This window comes from Macaca thibetana, chromosome 19, assembly GCF_024542745.1.
Source record: "Macaca thibetana thibetana isolate TM-01 chromosome 19, ASM2454274v1, whole genome shotgun sequence".
Lineage (NCBI taxonomy): Eukaryota > Metazoa > Chordata > Mammalia > Primates > Cercopithecidae > Macaca > Macaca thibetana.
This window is the reverse complement of record NC_065596.1, coordinates 39,260,727-39,278,260: the sequence shown is the minus strand read 5'-3', so window position 1 is coordinate 39,278,260 and position 17,534 is coordinate 39,260,727. Positions and strand designations below refer to the sequence as shown.

The 17,534-nt window shown below is 43.1% G+C and overlaps 1 long non-coding RNA gene across 1 annotated transcript in view; it reads right to left on the bottom strand.

The window, feature by feature from the left end:
• LOC126941949 (uncharacterized) overlaps positions 1-17,534 on the bottom strand; it is a 43,480-nt gene that overhangs the window by 18,432 nt on the left and 7,514 nt on the right. The window lies entirely within an intron of this gene.

Sequence of the window (17,534 nt, the reverse complement as noted above, 5' to 3'; positions counted from 1 at the left end):
CCTGAGCATGACCACGCCAGCAGCGGTGAATGACGGTGAGCATACAGATACCCTGGAGCACAGAAATGGGGCTGCCTCCTCCCAGAGTATCGCCTGTGCTCCAGACTGTGTACCCCAGGTCCTCTGCCAGTAGCATCTCCAATCACAGGTGAAATGCCAGCCATTCAAACAGCACAGGTGGGCCCTACGTGTCTGATGGAAGGAATGAACAGATATATCACGTGGCATGCATTTCTTCTCAGTGGTGCAGGTATCTCCAGCAGGTTTGCTCTGGCCAGGTGGGCCCCAATACTTAGACCATATGCAGGAAGAGAAGACTTTTCAAAAATAGTTATGATGTTGGCCCCTTCCATTGCAACACATGTGCCCTGGACAGGTGGGATTCAGGTGTTCTGGCTATAGGTAGGAACGTAACGGCATCCAAGCATAGATGCAGTGCTGGTCCCTTAGACTGCAACAGGTGTACTTTAGTTAGGTGTGCCCCAGGTGGCTTGACTGGGGGCAGGAAGAGAAGGATCTCAGCACAGGTGTGGTGCTGGTCCCTTCCACTGGAACACAAGTGCTCTGGCTAGACAGGTCCCAGGTGATCTGAACAAAAGGGGGAACAGCCATGTCTTCTGAAACACTCTTTCTCAGTGCTGATGAATCTTCCAGTAGTGGTAGGTGTGTTTTGGCTGGGCCGGTACCAGGTGCTCTAACTACAGTTGGGAAGGAAAGTGTTTCCCAGGACAGATTTGATTTGTTCTTAGCAGTGCTGTCTTCCCCAGTTGCAGCAGGGGTGCATCAGGGCTGACAGGACCCTGGTGCTCAGGTCTAAGCCTCCCCCATCATGAGCTATGGTACTGGCTGTCCCCCAGTCATTTTGCTCCAAAACTAAGTGATCCAGATGTGGTGGTAGACTCTGGGTGGTAGACCCAATGACCCCGAAGATTTTACTATCCATAAGGGCTTCAGATCCCACAAATACAAATTGGTTTGGATTGGCATCAGCAAGAAATGAGCAACAGTCCTCAGTGTTGTGCTTTCTGGTAGCATTTCATGGCAAGAATAACAGTGGCCACACCAATGGGTAAAACATCCGAGGCATCACCATGGGCTGGCTGAATGCTGACATTGATGCCAAAGTGGACATGGGAGTGTCTAGTTCCCAAAAGCTGAATGAGTTGTGCTGCCATCGGGTTCTAGGGCTGCAGTAGAGGTTAAGTATGAAGGGTTTTCAGGGACTGGCAGGTTTCTCAAAGGGAAACAGCTGTTAACATTGCAGGGAGAGACAGGATGATAACAGATGGGGAATGGGTATGGTACCCATGTTGATTTCCTTAAAGGCAAAGTCAGGCGGAGACACCGAGTCTGAAGACGGATTGCATACTGGAGTGAAGGTGACTGCAGAATCAGTGGTAGGTGGGCCAGAAAAGACAGGGCATTGGGGAGAGTGGCTTCTTGGCAAGGCCCTGAATAAGCACCCCAAGATTTCAGCTGATAAGTGTTTCCTGAATAAAAAACAAGCTTAGAAGTTCAAGTAGGGCTGCTGACCATAAAAGCAGGTGGGCTGGTGGGGACGGTGGCCTTTGCAGGGGATATCTGCTCCACACTGGGATGGGCCTGGTCCAATGGGAGGAAGCTCACCCCAGATCTTGAGGGAGACCTGAAGAAGAAAGCTTGGAAGGAAGAGTACTATCCACATCAATTATAACACAGTCCAAGCAGGCTGGGAAATCCAGTCTGCAGACAGGCTGTCTGGCATGCTAGAAGTAACTGCAGAAGCAGTGATGGGTTGGCTGGTAAAGACAGGGGTACTGGTGCAAGCAACTTAAGGAGGGATCTGTAAGAAATGGGGAGGAGAATCCACATGCACAGGTGTATATGACTCCATTCTGCAGAAGGCAAGCTTTAAGGAGAGGGAGAAAGTTCTAGGACATGTGGGTTAGGCAGAAGTAGAGGATCCTGCAACTATGACTGAGGGACTGGAATGCAGAGGGCCCCTGTTCTCATTATTAAGTGGAATAGCAAATATAGGTTGGAAGCCAAAGTGAGAAATAGCAGGAAGAGCAAAAGGAGAGTCAGGAACTGTGCGTCTCATTTCATGATCAGTATCTGATGTGCGTGTAGGTACAGGGGCAAAGAGTACGGGTGGCCTAACAGGCCAGTCAAGTCAGTGACTGCTAATTTGGTAGTTTCTGGAATCTGCAAGGAAAAGGTGACCAATGGCAAAGGACCTGTGGCCTCCACAGCAGATAGGGAGAACAAGCAGGCTGAGCTGCTCTGCTGTCTGAAGGGGCCTCAATATTATTCTCCCACCTTGAGGTTCTATTGGTGTTCAGGGTTCTCCAAGCTTAGGTCTTCTGCAGTAACTATTCAGGCAAGGTAGGAGATGGGGGCAGCTCTCTTCACTCTCACAACAGTGGCAATGGGGGCAGCAATGGCAGCAGCAGGGGCATTGACAATTTCTGTTCACAGAGCCTACAACTGGCAGATGTGAGTGGAGAATTTCTCATTGACAGAGTATCTGAAAGCTTTCCTCTGTGAGTTGTTGTCTTTGACTTCAATGTGGCTGGTGAGCTGAGTTGATAATGGCATTCATCAAGCTCTTCCTTTCTCTGGCAGCAGGAAGGAGAATGTGGCTGGCCATTCAGCCCTGCTGCACCTCCTTCACTGCCATGAAGAGGCAGGAAGCCTGCAGCAGGCAGGACTATCTGGGCTGGTGATGGCATGATCTTTTGTGAATGAGCTCATAGAAGACATCTGTAACATCTGACCTCAGCTGTTGTCTGAGTGATTGGAATAGAGGCTTATCTTCAGGGGTCCAGGACTGCTCCCAAATATGTGATGCTTCTGTTGGTTGCTAGGGACCTAGATGCTGATTGTACTCTCCCACTGCTGTAGGGGCCCATTTTCTCTAACTCTGTCTTCTCCCACACTGCGGATCTTCCTCCTTCAGTATCCATTTCCTTCATGCCCCTGGTATCTTCATCTCGGTCTCCTTTAAGCAAGGATCTGGGGGGAGGTGTAAGTGGCTGTCCCAGGCCTCACAGGTGACTGTCTGATCAGGTGATGAGGGAGGAGAGTCCATTTGTGCCTTGGAGGAGGAGGGATCTTTGTCATTCTGGAGTGGCCACTTTGTGGTACAAGCAGACAGCAATGTCATTTTCAGAGCGTCATCTCAGGATCCCCAGAGAGGAACATTGAGGCTTCCTGGTGGGACACTATCCTTTAGGGGTATATGACACCAGGATCCTGGTAGAACTACCAGGCAAAAAGCCAAAATAGAGTGATCCCAGCCAGAAGGGGGAGCACACTGGGTAGGATTGAACAAGTACGTGATAGCATGGCCAGGCATGCGATCAGGATGGGGGCAAAGCTTGCTAAGCAAGTTGCCTATGAAGGGCAGTTTGTGTGCTGTCAGGTCCTGGGAGATATGACATTTGGAGAGGTCTCCTAACTACCTGCTACCTCCATGGCAAACCAGGTACTGTTCAGCTTGACGCATGTGACACATGGGACATGTGACAGAGAAAAAGTGCCCCAGCTAAGGGCATACTGCCAGGAAAATGCATGAGGAAAAGCACTGAAGGGCAAGAGGCCCAGAGGCCGAACCCCAGCAGGACTCTCTAGTACTTCTTGGCATTCCTACTACAGGTTGCAGGTGTTTGGCACCAGACAGTCTTGGTGGCAAGGTGGGACTGTCCAAGACTGAACTCCAGGAGCCTACATAACTGTCACTTCCAGGGCACCACGTCTGCAGGCACCTCAGTGCCACAGGGTGAATTTCAGGCTGTTCCTTTCGGACAACTGCCGCAGATGACACCAGTTCACCCTCAACACCTATCCCCACTCCTCCAGGCTGGTAGGTCAAGGCTCCAACACCAGCTCCTCCAGGGGCCTCCCTAGCTCTTCCTCAGTTCCAGGAGCTGGGTGCACCTTTTCTGTGGCCACCCAGGACAGGCGAGTATCCCAAGCATCTCTGGGGGACTGCTAGGCTTTCTGAGGTGGCAATGAGGATACCACAACACATTCTTTCCTGGCAGGCAGTTTATCTTCACTTATTTTTACAAATTTAGTAAGACAGCATTTAAGCCGTAAAACCTTCCTCGTATCACATGTGTACTAGTGGCCCACATTCCACACTGGGTGGAATTTGAACCCTGGTTGTCTGATTCCAGAGCTCATACATTTAACCACCAGACTATGGTGCCTTCCCATCATGTAGACATCACATATTACCATTTTTGACAGTCCTTAGGGTACTTAGTACAATTACACCTCCATAATGAACACAGGCACTGCCTATGGCTTTTCTCCTTTATTCTCTTAATATGGTGAATTACATTTATTTTTTAAATATTAAACCAACCTTGCATTTTTGGGAAAAACCTCACCCAAAAGTGGTCATGTTAGATCATATATATTCATAATTGTTATATCTTCTTGATAAGCTGACCCTTTTATCAGTATATAATGTCTCTCCTTTTAATAGTCTCTTTTTTTTTTTTTGAGAGAGAGAGTTTCACTCTGTCACCAGGCTGGAGTGCAATGGCGTGATCTCGGTTCACTGCAACCTCCGACTCCCTGGTTCAAGTGATTCTCTTCCCTCAGCCTCCTGAGGAGCTGGGATTACAGGCACATGCCACCATGCCCAACTAATTTTTGTATTTTTAGTAGAAACAGGGTTTCACCGTGTTGGCCAGGATGGTCTCGAACTCCTGACCTCATGATTCACCCACCTCGGCCTCCCAAAGTGCTGGGATTACAGGCATGAGCCACCGTGCCTGGCCCTTTTACTAGTTTATTAGTATAGCCACTTCAGCTCTTGTTTGGTCATTATTTTTATTGGATAACATTTCCCATCCTTTCACTTTCAACCTATATGTGTCTTTAGAGCTAAACAAGTCTTGTTTAGACAGCATATCATTGGGTCTTGGTTTTCATTTATTATGCCAATATCCACATGTTTATTGGAGAGTTTAATTCATTTACATTTTAAGTAATTACTGATAAGGTAGAACTTCTGCCATTTTATTTGTTTTCTGTATATCTTATGCCTTTTTTGTTCTTTTCCTCCATTACTGCTTTTTTTTGTATGTTTAACTGATATTTTATAATAAATGTTTTTGATCCCCTCTTCATGACCTTATGTATATTTTTAAAGATACTTCCTGTGGTTTCCATGAGAATTATATTTAACATCCTATAACAATATAGTTTGAAATTATTGCAAGTTAACTTAAGTGGCATATAAAGTATCTACTCCTATACAGCTCCTCCCCCTTTATCTTGTCACAGATTACCTCCTTATATATTGTGTGCCCAGTCATATACACTTATAATTTTTATGTACTCATCTCTTAAATTATGTAAGAAAAAGTGGATTTACAAATCAAAAGCACAGCAACACTGACTCCTATGTTTGCTTGTGTAGTTATCATTACCAGACATCTTTGTTTCTTCCTATGGCCTTGTGTTACTGTCTAATGGTCTTTCTCTTCAATTTGAAAGGCCCGTTTTAGGGTCTCCTGTAGGGAACAAACTCCTTCAGATTTTGTTTACCTGGGAATATCTTAATTTTTGCCTCATTTTTGAAGGACTTTTTTGCCAGATATAGAATTCTTGGTTGACAGTTCATCTTTTTCTTTTAGCAACCTAATACCTCTGGGCTTTTATGGTTTCCCGTGAAAAACTGGTTGTTGGGTGGGCATGGTGGCCCATGCCTGTAACCCCAGCACTTTAAGAGGCAAAGGCAGAAGGATTGCTTGGGCCCAGGAGTTCAAGACCAGCCTGGGCAGCATAGTGAAACTCATCTCTGCAGAAATAATAATAATAATAATAATAATTTAAAAATTAGTAGGCATGGTGGCATACACCTGTAGTCTTAACTACTCAGGAGGCTGAGGCTGGAGGATTGCTTGAGCCCAGGAGGTCGAGGATACAGTGAGTCATGATCATGCCACTGCACTCCAGCCTGGGCAAAAGTGAGATCAAGTATCCCTTGTACATGATAAGCTCCTTCCCTCTTGTTGCTTTTAAGAGAATTTGTGCTTGTCTTTCAACAGGTTGATTGTAATGTATTTCAATGTGTATCTCTTTCAGTTTATTCTATGTGGAGTTTGTTGATTGATATGTCCCCACCCAAATCTCATCTTGAATTGTAATTCCCATAATCCCCATGTGTCATGGGAGGAACCCAGTAGGAGGTAATTGAATTATGGGGGCGGTTACCTCCATGCTTCTGTTCTCAAAATAGTGAGTGAGTTTTCACCAGATCTGATGGCTTTATAAAGGACTTTTTCCCCTTTGCTTGACACTTCTCTCTCCTGCTGCCTTGTGAAGAAGTATGTGTTTGCTTCCCCTTCCGCCATGATTGTAAGTTTCCTGAGGCCTTCCCACCATGCAGAACTGTGAGTCAATTAAACCTCCATCCTTTATAAATTACTCAGTGTTGGGTATTTCTTCATAGCAGCATTAGAATGGACTAATACATTGATCATATATTCATGTATTTCATCAAATTCGGGAAGCTTTCAGGCATTCTTTCTTCAAATGTTATTTCTTCTTCTTTTTCTCTCTTTGCTTCTGGGAATCCTTTACTGCATATGTTAGTGTGCTTAATGGTGTCCTGCAGGTCTTATGTTTTTTTCACTTTTTTTTTTTCTGCTCCTCAGACTACATACTTTTCATTGTTTTGTGTTCATGTTCACTGAATCTGTCTTCTGCCTGCTCAAATCTACTGTTGAACCTCAATAGTGAGTTTTTCACTGTAATTATTGTACTTTTCAGCTTCAGAATGTTTTGGTTCCTTTTTGTAATTTCTATCTCTTTGTTGATAGTCACTACTTATTCAAACATAATTTTTCTGATTTCCTTAATTCTTTGTCCATGTTTTTCTTTCACTCTTTGACCATATTTAAAATGGTTGTTTCAAAGTCTTTGTCTCGTAAGTCCAATATCTGAGCTTCCTGAGGAATAGTTTCTGTGAATTTATTTTTTCCCTTTGAATGGGCCATTTGAAAGTTACAGTATGATAATTCTGGAAGTCATATTTTCACCTTACCCAGGGTTTGTTGATTTATTTTAATTATTGGAAGCTATAGTAGTTCAATTGTTTACTGACTTTTCCCAACTACTTTTGCATAGACTGTTTTTCTTGTTATGTGTCCAACTGATGTCTCTTTTCCTTAGCTTATGTTTAGCTACTGTTTTGACCGAGTATTCTTTGAATGCCAAGGGCAAAAAAGAGAGAAAGATAAAGTGTATTAGGATTCTCCAAGGAGACAGAATAAATAGGATATATTGATAGAGGTACAGACATATGGGAGGGGATTTATTAGGGGGATTGGCTCATGTAATTATAGAAGCTGAGAAGTCCTGAGACAGGGCATCTGCAAGCTGGAGACCCGAGGATGCTGGTAACATGGCCCAGTCCAAGTCTAAAGGTCTCAGAACCAGAGAAGCTGATGGTGTAACTCTCAGTTCGAGGTCAAAGGCCTGAGAATCCAGGAACCACTGGTGTAAGTCCTGGAGTCCAAAGGCTGGGGAGCCTAGAGTTGTTGTCCAGAGACAGCAGAGGAAGAGTGTATCCCAGTTCCCACAGATAGATTGACACATTCACCTTTTCTCTGGTTTTGTTCTCTCCAGACCCCAAGCAGATTGGATGGTGCCCACTCACATTGAGGATGAACCTTCCCCACCTAGTCCACTCAGACTCACATGGTAATCTCCTGTGGAAACACCCTCACAGACACACCCAAAATAATGCTTTACCCAATTTCTAAGTATTCCTCAATCCAGCCAGACTGACATTTGAAATTAACTATCAGAGAGAAAGGCATTGGGTTAGGGCAATAAACAAACAAAGAAACGAAAAACAGATGAGAGAAGAAGCAGCAGCTATCTCTTCCAGTATTTTCAGACTGGCTCTGTGCTATGGCCCTCATTAACACGTAGCAAGGCTTTTATTGAGCCTGGGGACGAGCCCAAGGTGAAAGCTAAGGGTCTGTCTTTTCAGGTCTTTCTGAACATGTGTCTTGCCTTGAACATGCATGGAATTTTCTAAATTTAGTCATATTTAAGGGCGCTTTTAATGCCCTAATTTCCCAGAGCAACTCTCTTCCTACTCTTCCTCTCTGGCTTAGGTGGTCTATTGTTTCTTTCAACCATAACTTTTGCCCTACACCACTTCAGGTTGTTTGCATTATAATATTTTCAAGCAATGTCTGTCACTTTTCCAGCCTGTGTGACTTGAAGTTAGATTAATTGGAAATGAACACTTTGCATTGGTCCTTCATGTGTCCCCTAAGCAGGTTAGCACAGCAATACATGAAAATTTGTGAGTAAGGTCTGCTCTGCTCCCTCTGGAACCAGGGAACAGGATCCAATGGTGGGAATGCGAACTGAAGTCTTCAGAACTGCCACTGAGCTGAAAAGGGTATGGGGCAAAGGCCAGTAAGAATGTACAAAGCTTTCCTACTACTTAGCTTTTTCTTGATTCAGCATCTTCTTGGTTGGTGTAAACCTTTGACGGTTTTCCAGCGTTCTAGCAAAGTTGTTTCTAACAATTTCTGCTAGTTTTTGTTTGTTTGTTTGTTTGTAGAGATGGGGTCCTACTATGTTGCCCAGGATGATCTCAAACCCTTGGCCTCAAGCAATCCTCCCAGCTCAGCCTCCCAAAGTGCTGGGATTACAAGCATGAGCCACCATGCTTGGCCCTGCTTTTTACTTATGTTTCCGTGGGAGGATGAGAGTTTGTAGCTGCCTACTCCACTATTTTGCTGATGTCACTGTTAATTACATTTCATTTTCCTATTTTAGCTTGTTATTTTTAATAGAAAAGATGATGTGCAAAACCCTGATTATAACATATTTACTGATTTTGTTAAAATGAAGGCAAGAAAAGTAAATTTTGTAGAGTAAATATAGACTAATAAAATAAATTTTTTGTAATGTCAACCCAAATGAGGGACTGAGACAGGGATCACAATCTAATAAGGTTTACTAATCTGGAGCTTGAGAGTGCGCATCAGGGGAGCCAGGATTACAGCAGTCTGTAACTGAGTTCCAAAGTCAATTACATAAAGCACAGTATTAACTTTTTTTTTTTTTTTAAATCAGGGATACTGTGGTACAGATGGTGGGCAGTGAAGCAACCATTACATTCCTGTGATTTTGATCAGTGTTTAGAGAGATTATACATAAGGTAAAGCAAATGTGTGGTTGAGTGGGTAGGAGATGGAGGCATCTTAGGGCCTGGTGGAAGGATAATTGATTTTATCTTGCCTCGTTTTACAACTGATAAACAAGTTTACAACCAGTACCCATCAGTGAAATATTTAACAGACTCTAGGTACACAGGAAGTGGTCAACTTTAGTTTATAGGCCTTGGGATTGAAGCTGACACGTGTCTATCTATGGGATGTTGCAACACGTAGCTTTGACTAGCATAGCTGCTCTTGCACATACACACATTCCTGAGCTACTGTTTACAGTAGGCCTGTGTTAGTTTCCCTTTTACTTATTTTCACAATAATGAACCCAAACTTCGCCAGCCTATCAAGAGAAGACATAGGCATGCATAATAACAATAATGAAATTTCCTCATCTTTGATTTTTTTTTAATAACTTCTAGTCCTATAAAATCCATGGATTTTAAAATTTGTTTCTATTTTGTCATTATGAATAAATATTTATCAAGGTAGGAGGATAGGACATATTTCATTGAATTGTGTTTTTGTTTATTACTTCTACAATTTAGATGCAAGAATACAGTCCTCCAGTGTACTTTTACCCTCCAGTGTACTTTTACACACAGGAACAGGCATGGCTAGGTCCCTGGCAAATTGAAAACCAGTTATTTTCTGAAAGATTAGGGATCATGGTCTCACAATTTAAAAAATTACAAAACACATGAGGAAATAATTGATCATGATGGAAATACAACAGAAAACACATATGCACAGACACATAAAATATACAATCTGACCAGCTAGACTGAACATGCTTGAAGTATTGAATATAATACAAAATATACTTCTCTAATAGGGTTACAGTTTGGAAGTAAGGTATTAAGTTTATGAGATCAGAGGGTAGGTCAAGAAGTCCAATATACATCTATCAGACTTCCAGCAGGAGCTAACCTAAAGATGAGGGAATAATATATTCATGTATGGGAATCTGATACATGACAGAGGAGGCAACACAGATTAGCTGAGAAAAGATGGCCCAATCAATAAAGCATGCTTGAAAAATTGATTGGCTATGGTACTGAGAAAATGGAAACAAATCCCTACTTCAGGTTATATTCAAAATTCAATTAGAATCACTTGAGGCCAGGAGTTCAAGACCAGCCTGGTCAACATGGTAAAACCCTGTCTCTACTAAAAATACAAAAATTAGCTGAGTGTGGTGACGCATGCCTGTAATCCCAGCTACTCAGGAGGCTGAAGCAGGAGAATTGCTTGAACTCGGGAGGTGGAGTTTGCAGTGAGCTGAGATCGCATTGCTACACTCCAGCCTGGGTGACGCAGTGAGACTTTGTCTCAAAAAAAGAAAAAGAAAAAATTCAATTAAAAGAAAATATAGGAAAATACTTTATGATTTCAAGGTAAAGAAGAATGTTTAAAGACAATGCAATAAGCATAAGCCCCAAAGGAAAACACAACTAAATTCAAGGACTTTGTTAAAGATGTCACAAAGAGCATGAAAACATATACCCCAACTGGAAGAAGATATGTGCATCATATATAACTGAAAAGGACTGATGTAAAGAACACTAATGATTCAATAAGGAAATTAAACATAGGCCAATAGAAATGTGGGGAAATACATGCTATTAGTCATTTCACAGAAAGGAAAACTCAAGTAGCCATTGTATTAGTCCATTTTCATACCATCATGAAGAAATACTGGAGACTGGGTAATTTATAAAGAAAAATAAGTTTAATGGACTCACAGTTCCACATGGCTGGGGAGGCCTCGCAATCATGGCAGAAGGTGAAGGAAGAGCAAAGGCACGTCTTTACATGGCAGCAGGCAAGACAGTGTGTGCAGGGGAACTGCCCTTTATAAAACCATGAGATCTCATGAGATTTATTCACTATCACAAGAAAAACATGGGAAAAACCCACCTTCATGATTCAATTACCTCCCATCAGGTCCCTCCCATTATATGTGGGGATTATGGGAGCTACAATTCAAGAAGAGATTTGCATGGGGCACAGCCAAACTACACCAGCCATTAAATATAAAAAGATGTATAACTTTATTATTTAATGCAAGACAAGCAAATTAAAACCAGTATGAGCTGTTAGTTCATATCCACCAGGTGGCAGAAATTTCAAAGTTGGATAATTCAATCATTTAGCATTGCCAAATAAAGTTGAATATGTACATATTGTACAATGAGAAAATTTAACTTCTACAATTCTAAACCCTAGATAAACTGGATGTGTCCACAATGAGATGCCATCTCACACCAGTCAAAATGGCTATTATTCAAAAGTCAAAAACTAACAGATGCTAGTGAGGTTGTAGGGAAAAAGGAACGCTTATACACTGTTGGTGAGAGTGTAAATTAGTTCAACCATTTTGGAAGATGGTGTGGAGATTCCTCGAAGACCTAAAGACAGAAATACCATTTGACCCAGCAGTTCCATTACTGGGTATTCCTTAAACAAAGGAATGTAAGTTGTTCTACTATAAAGAAAGACACATGCATGTGTGTATTTAATTGCATCACTATTCACAATAGCAAAGACATGGAATCAACCCAAATTCCCATTAATGATAGACTGGATAAAGAAAATGTGGTACATATACACCATGGAATACTATGCAGCCATAAAAAGGAACAAGATCAAGTCCTTTGAAAGGACATAGATGGAGCTGGAGGACATATCTTTAGCAAACTAATGCAGAAACAGAAAACCAAATACTGCATATTCTCACCTGTAAGTGGGAGCTAAATGATGAGAATATATGGACACACAGAGGAGAACAACACACACTGGGGCCTATTGGAGTTGGAGGGTGGGAGGAGGGAAAGGACCAGGAAAAATAACTATTGGGTATCGCTTAATACCTGGGTGATAAAATAATCTTTACAACAAACCCCAAACCTGCACATCCTGTACATGTATCCCTGAACTTAAAAGTTAAAAATGTTTTTAAACAAAATATATTAAAAGTTTTTAAAAATTGGGTGTGTCCAGCAAACAGGTCTGTTTATAATGTCAAAAACTTGGGAACAGTACAATGAATAAATAAATTGTAAATACAAAAACTACTACACAGACATTAAAATGAATAAACCCCAAGTTGACAAACTGATGCATAATGTTGAGCAAAAGAAAAGGTTCCAGGTGAATATATACAGTATGATTCTGCTTATCTTTTTTTTTTTTTTGAGATGGAGTCTCGCTCTGTCCCCCAGGCTGGAGTGCAATGGCATGATCTTAGCTCACTGTAACCTCCACCTCCCAGGTTCAAGTGGTTCTTGTACTTCAGACTCCTGAGTAGCTGGGACTACAGGTGGTGTGCCACCACGCCCGGCTAATTTTTGTATTTTTAGTAGAGACATGGTTTCACCATGTTGCCCAAGCTGGTCTTGAACTCCTGGACTCAAGTGATCCACATGCCCCAGCCTCCCAAAGTGCTGGGAATACAGGTGTGAGCCACCATGCCCTGCCTGATTCTGCTTATCTAATGGTGAAAAGCAAATAAAAGTAAATTAAAGGTGGAGCCATGCAGTCATTATTAAACTATTTTGAAAAACAAGGATGACTAATTAAAAGTGCAGGATAGAGGCAGAAGGGTGGACTAGGACTGCATGCAGATGAGGAGGGATCCGGGGGCTCTGCACCGTGAGCTCACCTGCATGGTGAATTCACAGGTGTTCATTGTCCATTATTCCTTAAAGTGTTCATATAAGTGAACACCTCCTCTTCTTTGTGTATGTGCCTTATTTAGCAATAAAAACGTTTTAAAAATAGTGAGATATACTTCAGATATGAATAGATCTTTGTGGAAACCCAACCGTAATAGTTTTCATGTGAAAGGGGCTTGTGAATTAAAAAAAAAACCAGCAGCAGCTCCAGTACACACACACACAGCCACACATATTCATATAAAAAGGTCTATTGAAAAGTCTTTAACATCTGAATCCCTTTTATTTTATTTTTGCCTGGTGGTAGGCATAAATAACCTGGTAAGGATATCTACCCAAAGGGATATAAATCATTCTACCATAAAGACACATGCACACATGTATTCATTGCAGCACTTTTCACAGTAGTAAAGAAACGTAATCAACCTAAATGCCCATCAATGGCAGACTGGATAAATAAAATGTGATACATATGATGGAAAATATGGAATACCCTGCAGTCATCAAAAAAGATTGAGATCATGTCCTTTATGGGAACATGGATGGAGCTGGAGGGCCATTATCTTTAGCAAACTAATGCAGGAACAGAAAATCAAATACCGCATGCTCTCACTTATAAGTGGTAGCTAAATGAGGAGAACACATGGACACGAAGGGAATAACACACCCTGGGGCCTATTGGAAGGTGGAGAGTGGGAGGAGGGAGAGGATTAGAAAAAGTAACAATTGGGTACTAGGCTTGGTACCTGGGTGACGAAATAATCTGTACAACAGACCCCCTTGACATGAGTTTACCTATGTAACAAACCTACATATGCACCCATGAACCTAAAATAAAAATAAAAAAAAAAGTTACCCAGGAATTTTCATGTCATTTTTGTTTTGACATATGCATATCCTTTGCCCACTTTTTAATGGGGTAGACAAACCTATCTTATAGACAAATTGCAAATAATACATATGGATGCTCCTTCTTCCAGGAGGTGGAGACTAATATTCTCCTTCTTTTTTTTTTTTTTTTTTTTTTTTTTTTTTGAGACGGAGTCTTGCTCTGTCACCCAGGCTGGAGTGTAGTGGCCGGATCTCAGCTCACTGCAAGCTCTGCCTCCCGGGTTCCCGCCATTCTCCTGCCTCAGCCTCCCGAGTAGCTGGGACTACAGGCGCCCACCACCTCGCCCGGCTAGTTTTTTGTATTTTACGGGGTTTCACCGTGTTAGCCAGGATAGTCTCAATCTCCTGACCTCGTGATCCGCCCGTCTCGGCCTCCCAAAGTGCTGGGATTACAGGCTTGAGCCACCGCGCCCGGCCAATATTCTCCTTCTTTAAGGGTGGGCTGACTTGGTGACTCCTTTCCAAAGACTACAGTAGAGGGAGGAACACATAGCAACTTTACAGTGGGTAAAAAACCATGGAAGACTACATTATTCAAATGATCAAGTTTTACATCACCAGAGATAAGAGATATTGATACCATGTACCCCGATGCAATGTGACAAGAAAGATACTTAACTTCTAAGGTGTCTTTCCAAAAACCTCAAAAACTCCAAAACCCCAGTCTCATGGTAAGGAAGCACCAAACTCAGACTGTGAGGCATTCCATCTGGCCAGGTCTCTTGAAGACTACCAAGGCCATGAAAAATAAGGAAAGCGTTAGTCCAAACTGCATTATTTTGTAAGCCCCCCACCATTTCACAGACCTTGGTCAAAGTGAAACATTCCACAGGGGTTTGGGCTGTGAGAAACATTCTGCCCGACCACCTGACTTTTTTTTTTTTTTTTTTTTTTTTTTGAGACAGAGTCTCACTCTGTCGTCCTGCTGTGGGATAATTAAGGAATTAGAGAGACCGAGGGGTTGAGGAGGAATTATTTAATTATTTAGGTGCATTGACCTAGTCGGATTAACATTCAAAGGACTGAGCCCTGAACAAAGAGTTAAGCTACCTTTTAAGCATTTTGTGGGGCAGGGGGGAGATCCGTGCAGGGGGAAGCATATTACAGAAGTGAGAAACAAAGACAGTTATTTAACTGAGACATGCATTACATTATTTCTTACTTTTCAAGAAACAACATGTTTTACGACTTGAGGTTATCTGTCTAGCAGACCTTGCATCTGCACAGCTAGAGAAACAGAGTCTTCACAATGCCTGGGAAAGGGAGAGATAAGGCTCGCTAGCCACAGAAGGAAAAACAGGCAGTTAATTTTGAAGGATTCCAGCTCTTTCTCTTCCTCAGGGGGAATTGGTTTTGTTTTGTTTTGTTTTTTACATACAACTGAGTTTTTGTTTACACATTCTTTAATTTCTTTTAATTCCTGTTCCAGCAATGGCTGGAGGGCAGTGGTGCAATCTCAGCTCACTGCAATCTCCACCTTCCGGGTTCATACCATTCTCCTGCCTCAGCCTCCGGAGTAGCTGAGACTACAGGTGCCCACCACCACACCTGGCTGATTTTTGTATTTTTAGTAGAGACGGGGTTTCACCAAGTTAGCCAGGATGGTCTCAATCTCCTGACTTTGTGATCCACCTGCCTCGGCCTCCCAAAGTGCTGGGATTACAGGCGTAAGCCACCACACCCGGCCCCAACCACCTGACTTTCTTATCACATCTTGCTGGGAGAAAAGTCCAAAGGACCTCATTATCATATCCTGCCAGAAAAAGAGCCAAGCGGCCTCATCATGGGAACACCTTATTGATATCCTCCTGGGGAGTAAGCCATAGCCCCCCCAGACCCCTACCCAGGCGTATAATTGCACCAGTTGTAAGCAGCAGTGGGCCCCGGCATTGAGCTGGTGCCCCACCTCCAAATAAAACCTGCATTGCAGTAGAGCCGCTATCCCTCCCCTCCCCTCCCCTCCCCTCCCCTCCCCTTCCCTTCCCTTCCCTCAGGTATTTCTTTATAGCAATGCAAATGGACTAACCCAATTTAGGACACCCCTAGGGGGAGAGGTCAGGCTGCTGGGACATCGCTCCTTTCCAAGCCATTTCTGGATGCCTCACTGATTGGATTTGCATTAAACAGTCATTCTGCAGCAAGATCACAAATCTACTCTTTATTTTTTATTTTTTAGACCAGAGTCTCATTCTGTTGCCTAGGCTGGAGTGCACTGGCACAATCTCGGCTCACTGCAACTTCCATCTCCCAGGCTCAAGCAGTTCTCCGGCCTCAGCCTCCTGAGTAGCTGGGATTACAGGTGCCCGCCACCACGCCCAGCTAATTTTTGTAGTTTTAGTAGACAGGGCTTTGCCATGTTGGCCAGGCTGGTCTCAAACTCCTGACCTCAGTTGATCCATCCACCTTGACCTCCCAAAGTGCTGGGATTACAGGTGTGAGTCACTGTGCCCAGACTACTCTTCTTTATTAAGGGGCCTGATTCCTGACTCTGGAAAAGATCTCATCACTGATCCCTTATACATCAGGACAGGCAGAGACCACCACCTCCTCCACCCTGAAAAGTGTTTTAGGAGAACACAGTGAGAAGCTCAAGGGGGTGAAATTCAAAAATGCGTGCATGAGCTGTGGACTAAGGTCTGCCTAAATGTGTGTACTGGATGGTGGTTGTGGTAGGGGGGTGGTGCTAGGGCTTCCTAAATTTGGGGAGATGATGAGAGGCATGCAATACATAATTGTCACATCATGGAGAATGGGGCATTCATCCCCTCAAGCATTTGTCCTTTTCAGCACCACTTGTTGAAAAGACTATTTTCATTGAATTGCCTTTAGTCCTTTGTCAAAGACCAGTTGACTGTATTTGTGCAAGTCTATTTCTAGGTTCTCTATTCTGTTCTATTGGTCTACATGTCTATTCTTTCACGAATAGCAAGTCTTGATTAATACAAGTCTAGTCTGCATTGCCCTAGCAGAGGTTCTCCATGAGGGCTCCATCTCTGCAGCAACTTCTACCCTGGATATCCAGGCATTTCCATACATCCGCTAAAATCTAGGTGGAGGTTCCCAAACCTCAGTTCTTGACTTCTGTGCACCCACACGCTCAACACCACATGAAAGTAACCACGGCTTGGGGCTTGCCCTCTCTGAAGCAATGACCTGACCTATACCTTGGTCCCTTTTAGCCAAGGCTAAAGCTGAAGCAGCTGGGACAAAGGGTACCATGTCCCGAGGCTGTACAGAGCAGATGGGGCCCTGGGCCCAGCCACAAAACCATTTTTTACCTCCTAGGCTTCCAGGCCTTTGATGGGAGGGGCTCCTATGAAGGTCTCTGACATGCCTTGGAGACATTTTCCCCATTGTCTTGGTGATTAACATTTGGCTCCTTGTTACTTATGCAAATTTCTGCAGTAGGCTTGAATCTCTTCCCAGAAAATGGGTAAAAACCCTTTTGTATTACATCATCAGGCACAAATTTTCCAAACTTTCATGCTCTGCTTCCTCCTGAATGCTTTGTCAGTTAGAAATTTCTTCCATCAGATACCCTAAATTATCTCTCTTAAGTTCAAAGTTCCACAGATCTCTAGGGCAGGGGCAAAACGTCACCAATCTCTTTGCTAAAGCAGAGTTAAGAATTACCTTTATGTCAGTTCCCAAGAATTTCCTCGTCTCTATCTGAGACCACTTCAGCCTGGACTTCCTTGTCCATATAGCTATCAGCTAGGAACATTTTGACTGAAGCCATTCAAGAAGTCTCTAGGAGGTTCCAAACTTTCCC